Below are 12,842 nucleotides of genomic sequence, written 5' to 3'. Positions count from 1 at the left end.
CCTGGATCTTTATATTTAGGAAGAATGTTATACTGTAAAATTGCACTCACATTTTCAGCCAAAAATGCCTTCTTCTTGACATTTAATCGACGCTTGACAGTGCACAAATCTTTCAAAAATTTTGCATATGAAGGCACTTGTTTGATTGCATCAAGAAGAGGTACATTGATTTTTACTTGCTTAAAAAGCTCAAGAATTTCAGAGTTTGGTTCAAGCTTTTGCAAGGGCTTTAATCTTTGTGGAAATGGTGCTGCAAAGGGACATTCATTTTTTTCAGTAGATGTTGGTGCTTCAGTTTCTTCATTATCCTTTTCTTTTGTCTTGTGAGAGTCAGAATTAGGTATGACTTGTGTTTGTTCTGGGACTGGTCGGTCAATAATCTTTCCACTTCGCAAAGTTATTATACTCTTTGCTTGCTCTTTATGCGAAGTTGAAGATGATGCATTGCTACCGCCATAGACTTGAGGGTTAGGTTGTGGTTGAGCTGGTAGCTTACCCTTCTCTTGAGCACTTAAAGCAGTGGTCAGCGTTGTTAGTTGATTTCTTAATTCATCATTGATTTTAGCTTGACCTTGCATGAAAGATTGCAAAGTTTCTTCGAGACTGGATTTTTGAGGGGGTGCATGTGCATAATGAGGGTGCGGAGGTGGAGGAGTTGGGTTATATACTTGTTGAGGTTGGTCATTCCTCCACCTGAAATTTGGATGGTTCTTCCATCCAGGGTTGTAAGTACCCGAAAAAGGATTATTGAAAGATTTTTGATAGGTATTCATAACATTGGCCTGATCGTGCAAGACTTCCTTGAATGCGGGTATTGTGGGGCAATCAGTGGTGAGATGGCCAGGCATCTCGCAAATCCTACAACACTCGTTGTTATGTTCTACGGTCTTGATGGGTTCAATCCTTCTAAGTTCAATTTTCTCTACCTTCCTAGTAAGGGCTGCCATTTTAGCCTGAATATCATCCTGAGTATTAAGGTTGTAAAGGCCCCCATGTCCAATGTTAGTAGGCTTAGGCAAAGGTTTATTCACTCTATCCCCTGTATCCCATAATTGTGCAGTCTCTGCGAGAGAGTCTAAATAGTCCCATGCCTCATCGGGTTGCTTTTCCAAAAATAGACCATTGCACATAGTCTCTATAAATTGTTTCAACTGTGGAGATAACCCCTCGTAAAAGAAACTAATGGTTCTCCATGTTTCAAACCCATGATGAGGACAAGAGAGAAGCAAATCTTTAAATCTCTCCCAGCATTCATAAAATGTTTCATGGTCTTTTTTTTGGAAATTACTAATGTGCCTTTTTAAAAAGTTAGTCCTTTATGCGGAAAAGAATTTTTTCAAGAATTCTCTTTGCATGTCATGCCATGTTCCTAGCGATCTAGGTCTCAAGGAGTTCAGCCATGTTTTGGCTTTATCCTTCAAGGAAAAAGGAAACAAGGTTAATTTAAGGACATCTTCCGATACATTTGGCACTCTAAATGTGATGCTAATTTCCTCAAAATTCTTAAGGTGAAGATAAGGGTTCTCGGATTCCATTCCATGATACTTTGGCAGCAATTGAATTACTCCTGGTTTGATTTCAAAGTGTCCTACATTTTCAGGAATAATCATGCATGAAGGTTGACTAGTCCTAGTGGGATGTAAGTATTGTCGAAGTGTCATAAATGGGGGTCTACCTTCATCACCATGGTGACTTCCTATATCATCAGGAAAATTTGCCATCTCACAAGGTGTGAGATACTGCGAAGGAATTTCAAGGATGTGTCCTAAGGGATGATCTAAAGTTGTGCGACTTAATCGACCGGTGTCGTCTCTATTCCAACCTAGCATACAAAATTTAATTATTTTTTTTTAATTTTTTTTATATATTTTTTTAAAAAAAACAAATATAAATGTAAGTACCAACTAAAGATACCCTAAAACTACAACCTAAAACAAAAATCTATTCACAATCAAACATGCAACTAAACATTACACCTCAATTTCTAATGTTTTTCCTAAATTTCTAGACAGCTCCTAACTGGTTTGAAGAGGGCACCTAAGCCTCCAATCCGGTCTAATGAACTGTTGTCGGCGCCCCGCACCGGAACCCACTCACACCAGCGCCGCCACCGACGTCGGACAAGCAAGAGAGATACAAACGGATAAGCACTCTCTCGCTCCCTCGACTCCGGACTCAAGGATCACCTCTTCGCTCCGCCTACGAAGGGCAAAAGATTATCCCGTGGTATCAGTAGGATAAAACACTTGAGCACCGCAACGGATTATCAAAGATCAAAGGAAGAAGAAGGAAGAAAATAGCAAAGCAAACACAAAATGTAACGAGGTTCGGCTACAAATAGCCTACGTCCTCCACCGCTCCAAATCTCAATAAGGATGAACTGATTACAGAGATATCACACACCCGAACGATCACAAGCGATCGATCTACAAGAGATTCACACAGAATTCCCTTTGCACAAGAAGTAGGATCCCAATCCTCTTCTTCTCTAGAACCCTAGCCTCACAAACAAGAGTCTCTCTCAAATATACGGCCAATAATCTTACCCTAGGGCTCTCATGAGTCCTATATATAGTCTCAAGACCTTCAGATGATCATAGCCGTCGAAACGCCACCAAAAAACACCAAAAGAAAATCGTCCGTACGATTTTTCGCGAGCCCGAGTCGACTCGGCTGAAGTCCGAGTCGACTCTGGCACGTCTGAACAACTTCCAGTTTAACTGGCACGATCTCAAGTCGACTCCACTATATCTCGAGTCGACTCGACGATGCTCCGAGTCGACTTGACTGTAGTTCGAGTCGACTCTGACAGTCCAGACAGAAACATGGTTTTTGCGGCTTTCTCCTCTCGGGTCGACTCGACAGACCTCGAGTCGACTCGACTGTTCCCGAGTCGACTCGACTGAAGCTCGAGTCGACTCCGACAGTCCGCCAGACAGAAAACTATGCAGAATTGATTTTCCTTCAATTTTCTTCATCACCAAAGGTCTCCACATACCCCAACAATCTCCCACTTGGAGACCTTGGGTATATCCTCTTGTTACTTGGCTCTCCTCTGTGCTCCCACTGAAACTAAATCATCCTAGTGAAATAGGTACGATGCCTCCTCAACGTCTTCAAGCATGAAGACCAGCAGAAGCTGAACAACTCCTCAGCTTCTCCACCGTGACGACCTTCGTCAACATATCTGCAGGATTCTGACTTGTATGAATCTTCTCCAACTTGACGAGTCCCTGCTCGAGCAATGACCTCACGAAGTGGTACCGTATGTCAATATGCTTCGTCCTTGAATGGAAAGCTGAATTCTTTGCCAGATGAATTGCACTTTGACTATCTGAATATAACATGCAATCCTTCTGTTCCTTCCCAAGCTCCTTCATCAAGACTTGAAGCCATATTAGTTCCTTGCACGCCTCTGTGGCTGCCACATACTCCGCCTCCGTAGTCGACAATGCAACAACTGGTTGCAACCTGGAAATCCAACTGACGGCTCCACTGCCCAAGGTGAACAAGTACCCTGTCGTGCTTCTCCTGCCGTCCAAGTCCCCTGCCATGTCTGAGTCCACATAGCCCTGTAACCGGATCTCAGAACCTCCATAGCACAATGACATGTGCTCAGTGCCTTTCAGATACCTCAGTATCCATTTGACTGCGCGCCAATGCTCCAAGCCTGGGCAGCTCATGAAGCGACTCACAACTCCCACTGCTTGAGCAATGTCTGGTCTCGTACACACCATAGCGTACATCAAGCTCCCCACTGCCGATGCATACGGGATTTTTGACATATTGAGCTCCTCCACCCGCGTCTTCGGACTTTGCCCTTTTGAGAGCTTAAAATGGGCACCCAGCGGTGTGCCAACAGGTTTGGCACCCTCCATGCAGAATCTCCTGAGTACTCGGCTGATGTACTCCGCCTGAGATAGTCTGAGGATATGTTTAGACCTATCTCTACTGATCCGCATCCCAAGGATCTGTTTTGCTGCTCCTAGATCCTTCATTGCAAATTTTCTTGACAGCTTCAGCTTCAATTTTGCAATCTCATGCATGCTAGCTCCTGCAACTAACATGTCATCAACATACAATAGCAAGATAATGTAAGATGTACCGAAGTCCCGGAAGTAGCAACAGTGATCCTCCTGACATCTCCTGTATCCTATCTCAAGCATGTAACTATCGAACTTGAGATACCATTGTCTGGGTGCCTGTTTCAAACCATAGAGGCTTTTCTTTAGTTTGCAGACTAAGTCACCCGTGCCAGCTGCAATGTATCCCTCCGGCTGCTGCATATATATCTCCTCATCGAGATCTCCGTGGAGAAAGGCCGTCTTCACATCAAGCTGCTCTAAGTGAAGATCCTCTACTGCCACCATGCTCAGCACCGCTCGAATAGTACTCATCTTGACTACAGGAGAAAAGATTTCTGTGAAGTCGATACCTGCTCTCTGCTGAAATCCTTTTACAACCAGCCTGGCCTTGTATCGCTTCTTTCCGCCTTGCTCTTCCTTCAGCCTGTAAACCCATTTGTTTGACAGTGCTTTCTTCCCCTTGGGCAGATCCACCAAATCCCACGTTTGATTCTGCTCCAATGACTTCATCTCATCATCCATGGCCAACTCCCACTCCTTCCTGGTATCAACCTCCAATGCCTCCGTGAAGCATTCAGGTTCGCCATTATCTGTGAGCAGCAAATAACTAAGAGTCCCATCATACCTTTGAGGAGGCTTCCCATGAGTACTACGAGTGGACCTTCTTAGTTGTGGAGGGGGTGCCAATGCTTCAGGTTCTTGCTCTGACTGAGTCTTCTGACCAGAATTTGTAGACTCCTCTTCAGGATCCACAAAACACGGCTCAACAGGTTTTGTTTCTGATTCAGTGCTCTGCTGCATTTTCTCATTGAATACCACATCATTACTACGAATGATCTTCTTGTGTTCGGGATCCCAAAGCCGGTACCCAAACTGTTGACCTCCGTATCCAACGAAAATACACTTCTTTGATTTGGCGTCTAGTTTGCTTCTTTGACTGGAATCAACATGGACATAACTGGTACAACCGAATACTCGTAAGTGCGCCAAATCAATCTTCTTCGCTGTCCATGCTTCCTCAGGAATCCCAAATTCAAGTTTCTTTGATGGCCCTCTGTTGATCAAGTAGGCAGCAGTGTTAACTGCTTCCGCCCAAAACTGCTGTGGCAATCCAGCATGTATCCTCATACTCCTGGCACGCTCATTAATTGTTCTGTTCATCCTTTCAGCAACTCCATTTTGTTGTGGTGTTCCTGGAACTGTCCTTTGCCTGACGATCCCAGCATCTGCACAGTAGTCCTCAAACTCCCTGCTACAATACTCACCACCGTTGTCCGATCTCAGGCATTTCAACCTCTTTCCTGTCTCGAGTTCTACCATCACCTGCCATCTCCTGAAGACCCCAAATACCTCTGACTTGTGCTTCAAGAAGAACACCCAAAGCTTCCTGGTAGCATCATCAATAAAAGTAACATAGTACTGAGATCCACCAATGGAAGAAACTGGTGCAGGCCCCCACACGTCCGTGTGCACGAGATCTAGCTTTTCTTGCTTCCGAGGTTTACCTTCTTTGTTGAATGAAACACGCTTCTGCTTTCCGAGAACACAATCCTCACAGAAGTCCATCTCAACACTCCTGAGACCCTGCAGCTTTCCCAACTGGTGCATCACCTCCAGTCCCTGATAACTCATGTGCCCAAGTCTACAATGCCATAACTTGGTGTCCACATCTGCTGCAACAACTCCAATAGAGTTCTCCGTGCCGTTGGTGACATAAAGTGTCCCAACCTTCTTGCCACTAGCCACCGTCAACGAACCTCTGGATATCTTCCACTGATCAGCTGTGAAAGTAGCCTTGTACCCCTGGCTCGCCAACTGTCCAACAGAAATCAGATTCCTCTGCAGCTGAGGTACGTGCCGTACGTCCGCAAGCTCAAGTGAAGATCCAGAAACCAACTTCACTTCCGCGCTTCCCCTTCCTTGTATGGTGCAAGGCTCTCCATCCCCTAGGTAGACTTTGCCAAAGTCTCCCTTCTCATATCCTTCAAGAAGCTTCCGTTGGGATGTAGCATGGAAAGACGCGCCCGAGTCTATCACCCAAGACTCGTCACAGGTAGACAAAGATAGAACGAGGGCATCCATATCACCGTCTTCAGCAAGATTTGCCAGATCCTTGCTGACTCCTTCGGTGTGGTCGCCTTGCTTCCCTTTAGGAGATTTGCAATCCCTCCTAAAGTGCCCCGTCTTCCCGCAGTTCCAGCACTTCGCTCCCTTGTTCTGAGGTGCTCGAGACCTGCTGGATCTCGACTTCGAGTCGCTTCGAAAACGACCGTCCTTCTTTTGTCTTCCCCGGTCAGAGGTGTTTAGTGCACTTCCAGACGACTCCGTAGCTCCAGAAGATTTCCTTCTTGCTTCTTCACTCAGAAGCACTCCCACAACGTCATCAAAAATCAACTTCCCCGTTGCCGAAGAGTTGCTCACCGCCATCACTAGGCCCTCCCAGCTATCAGGCAATCTGGAGAGGATTAGCAATGCCCGAATCTCATCGTCAAAACTAATCTCCACTGACTCCAACTGGGCCGTGAGTCCATTGAACTCGTTGAGGTATTCTGCTATGCTGCCGCCATTTTTCATACGAAGATTAAACAACCTCTTCATGAGAAATACCTTGTTTGATGCTGAGGGTTTCTCGTACATCCGCGACAATGTTGCCATCAACTCCATCGTCGTCTTCTCGTTTTTGATGTTGAATGCCACTTGGGATGCAAGTGACAATCTGATGGTGCCGAGCGTCTTCCGATCGAGGACCTCCCAGTCTTCATCGGACATCTTCTCTGGTTTCTTTGCTCTACCTCCAAGAGGTAAATAGAGATCCTTCTGGTAAAGGTAATCTTCTATTTGCATCTTCCAAAACCCGAAGTTCGTGCCATTGAACTTCTCAATTCGCAACTTCCCTTCATCCGCCATTGCAGAATAACCAATAGCTCTGATACCAATTGTTGTCGGCGCCCCGCACCGGAACCCACTCACACCAGCGCCGCCACCGACGTCGGACAAGCAAGAGAGATACAAACGGATAAGCACTCTCTCGCTCCCTCGACTCCGGACTCAAGGATCACCTCTTCGCTCCGCCTACGAAGGGCAAAAGATTACCCCGTGGTATCAGTAGGATAAAACACTTGAGCACCGCAACGGATTATCAAAGATCAAAGGAAGAAGAAGGAAGAAAATAGCAAAGCAAACACAAAATGTAACGAGGTTCGGCTACAAATAGCCTACGTCCTCCACCGCTCCAAATCTCAAGAAGGATGAACTGATTACAGAGATAGCACACACCCGAACGATCACAAGCGATCGATCTACAAGAGATTCACACAGAATTCCCTTTGCACAAGAAGTAGGATCCCAATCCTCTTCTTCTCTAGAACCCTAGCCTCACAAACAAGAGTCTCTCTCAAATATATGGCCAATAATCTTACCCTAGGGCTCTCATGAGTCCTATATATAGTCACAAGACCTTCAGATGATCATAGCCGTCGAAACGCCACCAAAAAACACCAAAAGAAAATCGTCCGTACGATTTTTCGCGAGCCCGAGTCGACTCGGCTGAAGTCCGAGTCGACTCTGGCACGTCTGAACAACTTCCAGTTTAACTGGCACGATCTCGACTCGACTCCACTGTATCTCGAGTCGACTCGACGATGCTCCGAGTCGACTCGACTGTAGTTCGAGTCGACTCTGACAGTCCAGACAGAAACATGGTTTTTGCGGCTTTCTCCTCTCGGGTCGACTCGACAGACCTCGAGTCGACTCGACTGTTCCCGAGTCGACTCGACTGAAGCTCGAGTCGACTCCGACAGTCCGCCAGACAGAAAACTATGCAGAATTGATTTTCCTTCAATTCTCTTCATCACCAAAGGTCTCCACATACCCCAACATGAACCGAGTTGACCAGGTAAGCTCCCAGGTAAGTGGAGGGGTCACGATGCGTTCGCAAAGGTCCCACTTAAAACCCACTTGCCTTGAACAGATGAACTGTCTCCCTTATAGGGACAAAGCTTGCCTAGACATCAACTAAGCCACAGAGCGAAATTGGTGCAACTTTCGGTGGTCTTCGTCCTATTGAGCTCGAATGTCCTTAGGGGCCAACGTCTAGTTGATTTTAATTAAGCTTAGGATATTTATGCAATGGGGTGATTTTTGGGCTAAGGATGAGTGATGAAATCCCGACCTTATCTTTTTAAATGGGTTCAGCCCTTAGAGTATTTTATGCTGATGCCATATACTATATGCAACAATCAAGAGATTTTTTTTTTAATATTTTATGACATGACATTAAATTTCATTGAATAGGTGATCAAGCAAATTATTTATTTTTTTTAAATTTTATGAATTGAAGTTTGAAATTTGAATTTTGAAATTTGAAATTTGAAATTTTAGGTTTTTCTCTTTTTTTTTTAATTTTCAATTAGCAACAAGGGTCAATGAGATATGTTAACAATAAAATTCTGATGCAGAAAATTCAAAACAGATAGCAGCAAGTTTTCGTATTAATCTGATAGTCTTAAAAGTTTCAGAATGTCAATCAGACCGTTCAGATGAAAGAAACACAGGTCCTGCACCTGACGACCAAACTTGAGTTCAATCAGACGGTTAATTTCTTTGATATCAGAGTTTGATGTAGACTGTGCAGGGAATTAAAAAAACAGTAATAAAGATTTTTTTTTTCAAAAGAAAAATACTAACAAATCAACTAAAAATTAACTCTAAAATTATACTAATAAATCAGCCGTTCCCCGGCAACGGCGCCAAAAACTTGATGCAAAAATAAAATTGTTCTCCCAAGTGCAGGAGAATCGCACAAGTAGTAAAATCTCGGAAGTTCGAGGTCGAATCCTCAGGGAACGATCTATAGATTATTAGCGTAATTTTTAGATGTAATTTTCAGTTGAATAAATTTGTGGATTAAAATGATGTTTTGATTTTCAAAAATTAAATGCAAAGAATAATAAACCAAATTCAATGAAATAAAGATGGTAGGGATCTGGAATCCCCCTTGATGATATTGCATCCAAGGAATAAACTCTATGGTTCTTGATTAAAGATTAAATGTAGGATAGATCTAATCATGGTATATGTTTCATGAACATATGAACTCAATTTCTAAGCATCCATCGTGCTTTCTACGTCTACGACGAATCAAATACTAAAGCAATCCATATATCAATAATCATAATCCATTAAAGATCTATCTATGAAATAACTACGCATGGATCAAGAACATATCAATAAATATAAATCATTGAAAGCAAAAGTTTAGAATTTACTTCAAAGAGAAATACATCAAAGGTTCCTCCATCACCCTTCCTAGGACTTTAGCCTTCCATTAAAAACTTTAATCCCCCTTTCATTTTCTTTCTTTCTTCTTTTTTTTCTTTTATTTTCGGAAACAGGGCCTCCCCTGTTTCCCTTCTCTGTTTTTTTTCTTTTCAATAACAGGGACTCCGTTTCCGAATGAGGGATGGCAGCCTCTTTCCCGAATGGCAGAGAGAATATATACTCTTACTCTTTGATCCTCCCCTTTCGCACGCGGTGGATACCCGTCGGCTGAGATGGATCCCTCCTCCCACGGGATACGTGGACGGCTGGAGTTGCTCGCGAACGGAAGGATGAATGCATGGATCTGGAAGAGTCGGATGTGGAGGAGCTGATCTGAGATTTCGGAAGATTGCGAAAGCTGGAAGGTCGCTGGGAAGCGAGTTGCTCGGGTGCTGATGAATGCTGGGACGCGTGGAATGCTTCACAGACGTTGGATGGGAGATTCGATCGCACAAACACGAAGCTGGGAGGCGCTGTGAACCGAAGCTGGAGCTGGGACGCTATGAACCGGGATGATGGGTCGCACGCTGGGAGCTTGAGAGGATTCTTCACGGTCGGCTGAAAATTTCACACGGATCCTGGGAGCTGATAACAGAAGCTGGGATCTTGGGTGATGTGCTGGAGCTTGAAGCTTGGGAGGTTAGGAGATGAACTCGGACGGGAGCTGGGACGCGTGGCTTTGAGATCACGGGTGATGAACCTGGGACGCTGGCGCTGAGATCACGGAAGCTGGGAGCTTGATATGACATGGTGGATGGAGGAACTCGGGCTCGCGGGCGAAGCGGACTCAGACGGACGCTGGAATGGACGCGAGCTGATGATGCGGGGGATGACGACTGGGAAACAATCCAGAACATTTGGCTGGTCACTTACAGTGATGCATCTTTCGGGCTCAATGCGCATTTTAACTTTGATTTACGATCACCTGCACCCCACAAAAATAAAATATTAATGCAGCACTGTTATCATTATTTGTTAGCAATAATGCTAATTTAAGTGATGTGTAGATCGCACTTTTGTGCTCTCATCACCTTTTTATTGTAAGAATAATGTATATGTTTTATTTAATGAATAATAAAATCTATTCTGGCATTCTTTTCATCACAAGTGTTGCATCTTCAAATAGGAACTCCTGTGTATTGTGATGAAGTCCTTAGGACTAATTTAGTGGATAAAGGAGGTTTTATCATTTAGTCCTTAAATTGGTTCACGGCCGATTGACAAGCTATTAATTGGACAATAGCTATGTCAAGTATAGGTCGTTGTATGCCATTTAGTTGGTTGTCTTCTTAACCAAGGAGTGTGGAGACACTGGTATGGCATATAGGTGAGATGTAGGAGTACATCGTCGCTGAACAGTGACTCACCTGTTGAGCACTCCACTGTCAGGAGTTAGCTCACAAAGCATATGGGCATAAGTATCCCTTAGACCTGAGACTATCACGGTGACTTGCAAGCAACTCACTGTACTTTGGCACTGAACGATCTGAATTTCTAATTCAGATATTGAAAAGTTGCTGGGTGCAGTCAAGTACTCGCGAAGTCTGTGTATGAGTCAAGAAGGGATTGACCGCTCCAGATTATAGGAGTTGATGTTTCGCTGTGTTTCAATTTAGTAAAACCTTGGCCAGGGTAAACCAAGTGATTGGTCACTTGAATTTAATTAATTGAAATACAATATGGATGACCGGACCAAAGTGTGACAGTTCACTTTAGGTCATCTTGAGCATCGTTGGTCAAAAGGATGAATTATGCGGTAACCATATGAATGGGTTCTTGAATGTTGCTTTGCATATTCGACCTATTGATAAGTGCTAAATAATGCATAAATTAATATCTTTTTCATAGCACTTATCATCATTTTAATGCACATATTTTATATTTAAACATGAAAAAAATAAATGTTCCCTTTCAACATTACATTTTAATAAAGTATTAAAAATAATTCAAGTTTGATTTTTTTTATTGGTTGAATCTAACGTATGCAGGTCAAGTCAAATTCATTCTGAACCCAAATCGCATGCAGCCCCGCAAATCAAGAACCTTTCAGATTCATCCCAACTCCCTTGGTCCTTTCCTGCATTTGGCTCAACAAAATTTCCCTGTGTCACATATCAGTCACTTAATTCCCTTCCCACACGTTCCAACCAACTAAATAGGATCACATTCCCTGTATCAAACACCCATGATACAACCCATGTGTTCTCAGCCGTATCCATCAAGTCTCCCATGTCTTCATCTCAACTAATCTCCCAACATCCACCTCATCCTCCCGAACTCCACATCCATTTCATCTTTCCGAGTTCACAGTGATCCTATTAACAGCTACCATCCGCATGAGATCCTTCTCCCGAAACGATCTCACGTTCGAAATCCCACGACAGCATTCAGCCGCGTCCACGTTTGACCCCGGATCCCATTTTTTCTGTGATCAACTTCATCTTCATCCCATGTCCAGAGAACAGAAGCTTCTTCAACCGTGAGATCTTCTCCATTCTCCCATGGATAAACCCAGCATCCCACGGTTAGCCATGAGCTTCTACCACGAGTCTTCCCATCCCTATCTCGTGGCCAGCCAGATGAGCATCCCAGACTTCACGGAAACAAAACAGAGCAGCTCACAAAACAACATCATCCGTATCCCGTATCCATTTTCATCCCAACTGTTCCGCTAATCCCATCCGCAAATCAAGCTCCGTCGTTCTGTTTTCCTCCCAGCATCTGCAACGATTCGGCTTCATCCTCAATCATCTGCGATCAAACTTCATGTCCCTGTTATCAGCCGAGATCCAAACACCCCCTGCGGACTCAAACCAACTCACAGCATCCCTTCCTCCGCTCATTCTATGCTTCAGCCGAGATCCCAACTTATCTCCCCTGTTTCATGTTCAATCCGTTCGTAACCTCCCAACTCCACGCTCCCAACTTCATTTCCTCTTCCGATTCCTTCTCAAACCGAATCTAGATTAGAACAAAAGCATCCCTGTTTCTCCGTGACATCCTCCACATCCTTTCCAAGCTTATCTTCACGGAATAAAACCAGACTCCCAGCTGCCAGCCGCACGCGTTTCAGCATCATTCGAACCTGCAGCTGAGATTTCCAAACGTCCGAGCTTCACGGATCGTAGCCCAGCGAATCCCTGCATTCCGCCAACGGCAAAAGTCTATCCTTATCTTTCATTCAGAACAGAGGAGAGAGGGGGAGAAACGTAGCCTATAAAAGGCCCAGGCATGAACCGAGAAGGCCAATCCTTCTTCCCCCACCGGGGGGGCATTCCCTTTTCCCCCACCGGGGGTTGCTCCCATCATCTCTCGGAGGCCACATCCCACGGGAAGAAGAAGAGGAAACAGGGGAGGGAGTGAGCCACGGGAACATGAGAGAATAAAAAAATAAGAGGAGAGAGAAGAGTTTTGTTATTTTGGGAATATTTCAAAGAA

At 44.4% G+C, this 12,842-nt stretch overlaps 1 pseudogene; it reads left to right on the top strand.

The window, feature by feature from the left end:
• The first annotated feature begins 1,200 nt into the window (after window positions 1-1,200).
• LOC120106001 lies at window positions 1,201-1,298 on the top strand (annotated as a pseudogene).
• The last annotated feature ends 11,544 nt before the right edge of the window (window positions 1,299-12,842 follow it).

This window comes from Phoenix dactylifera, unplaced genomic scaffold, assembly GCF_009389715.1.
Source record: "Phoenix dactylifera cultivar Barhee BC4 unplaced genomic scaffold, palm_55x_up_171113_PBpolish2nd_filt_p 000423F, whole genome shotgun sequence".
Taxonomy (NCBI): Eukaryota; Viridiplantae; Streptophyta; class Magnoliopsida; order Arecales; family Arecaceae; genus Phoenix; species Phoenix dactylifera.
This window is presented reverse-complemented; position numbering and strand designations above follow the sequence as displayed.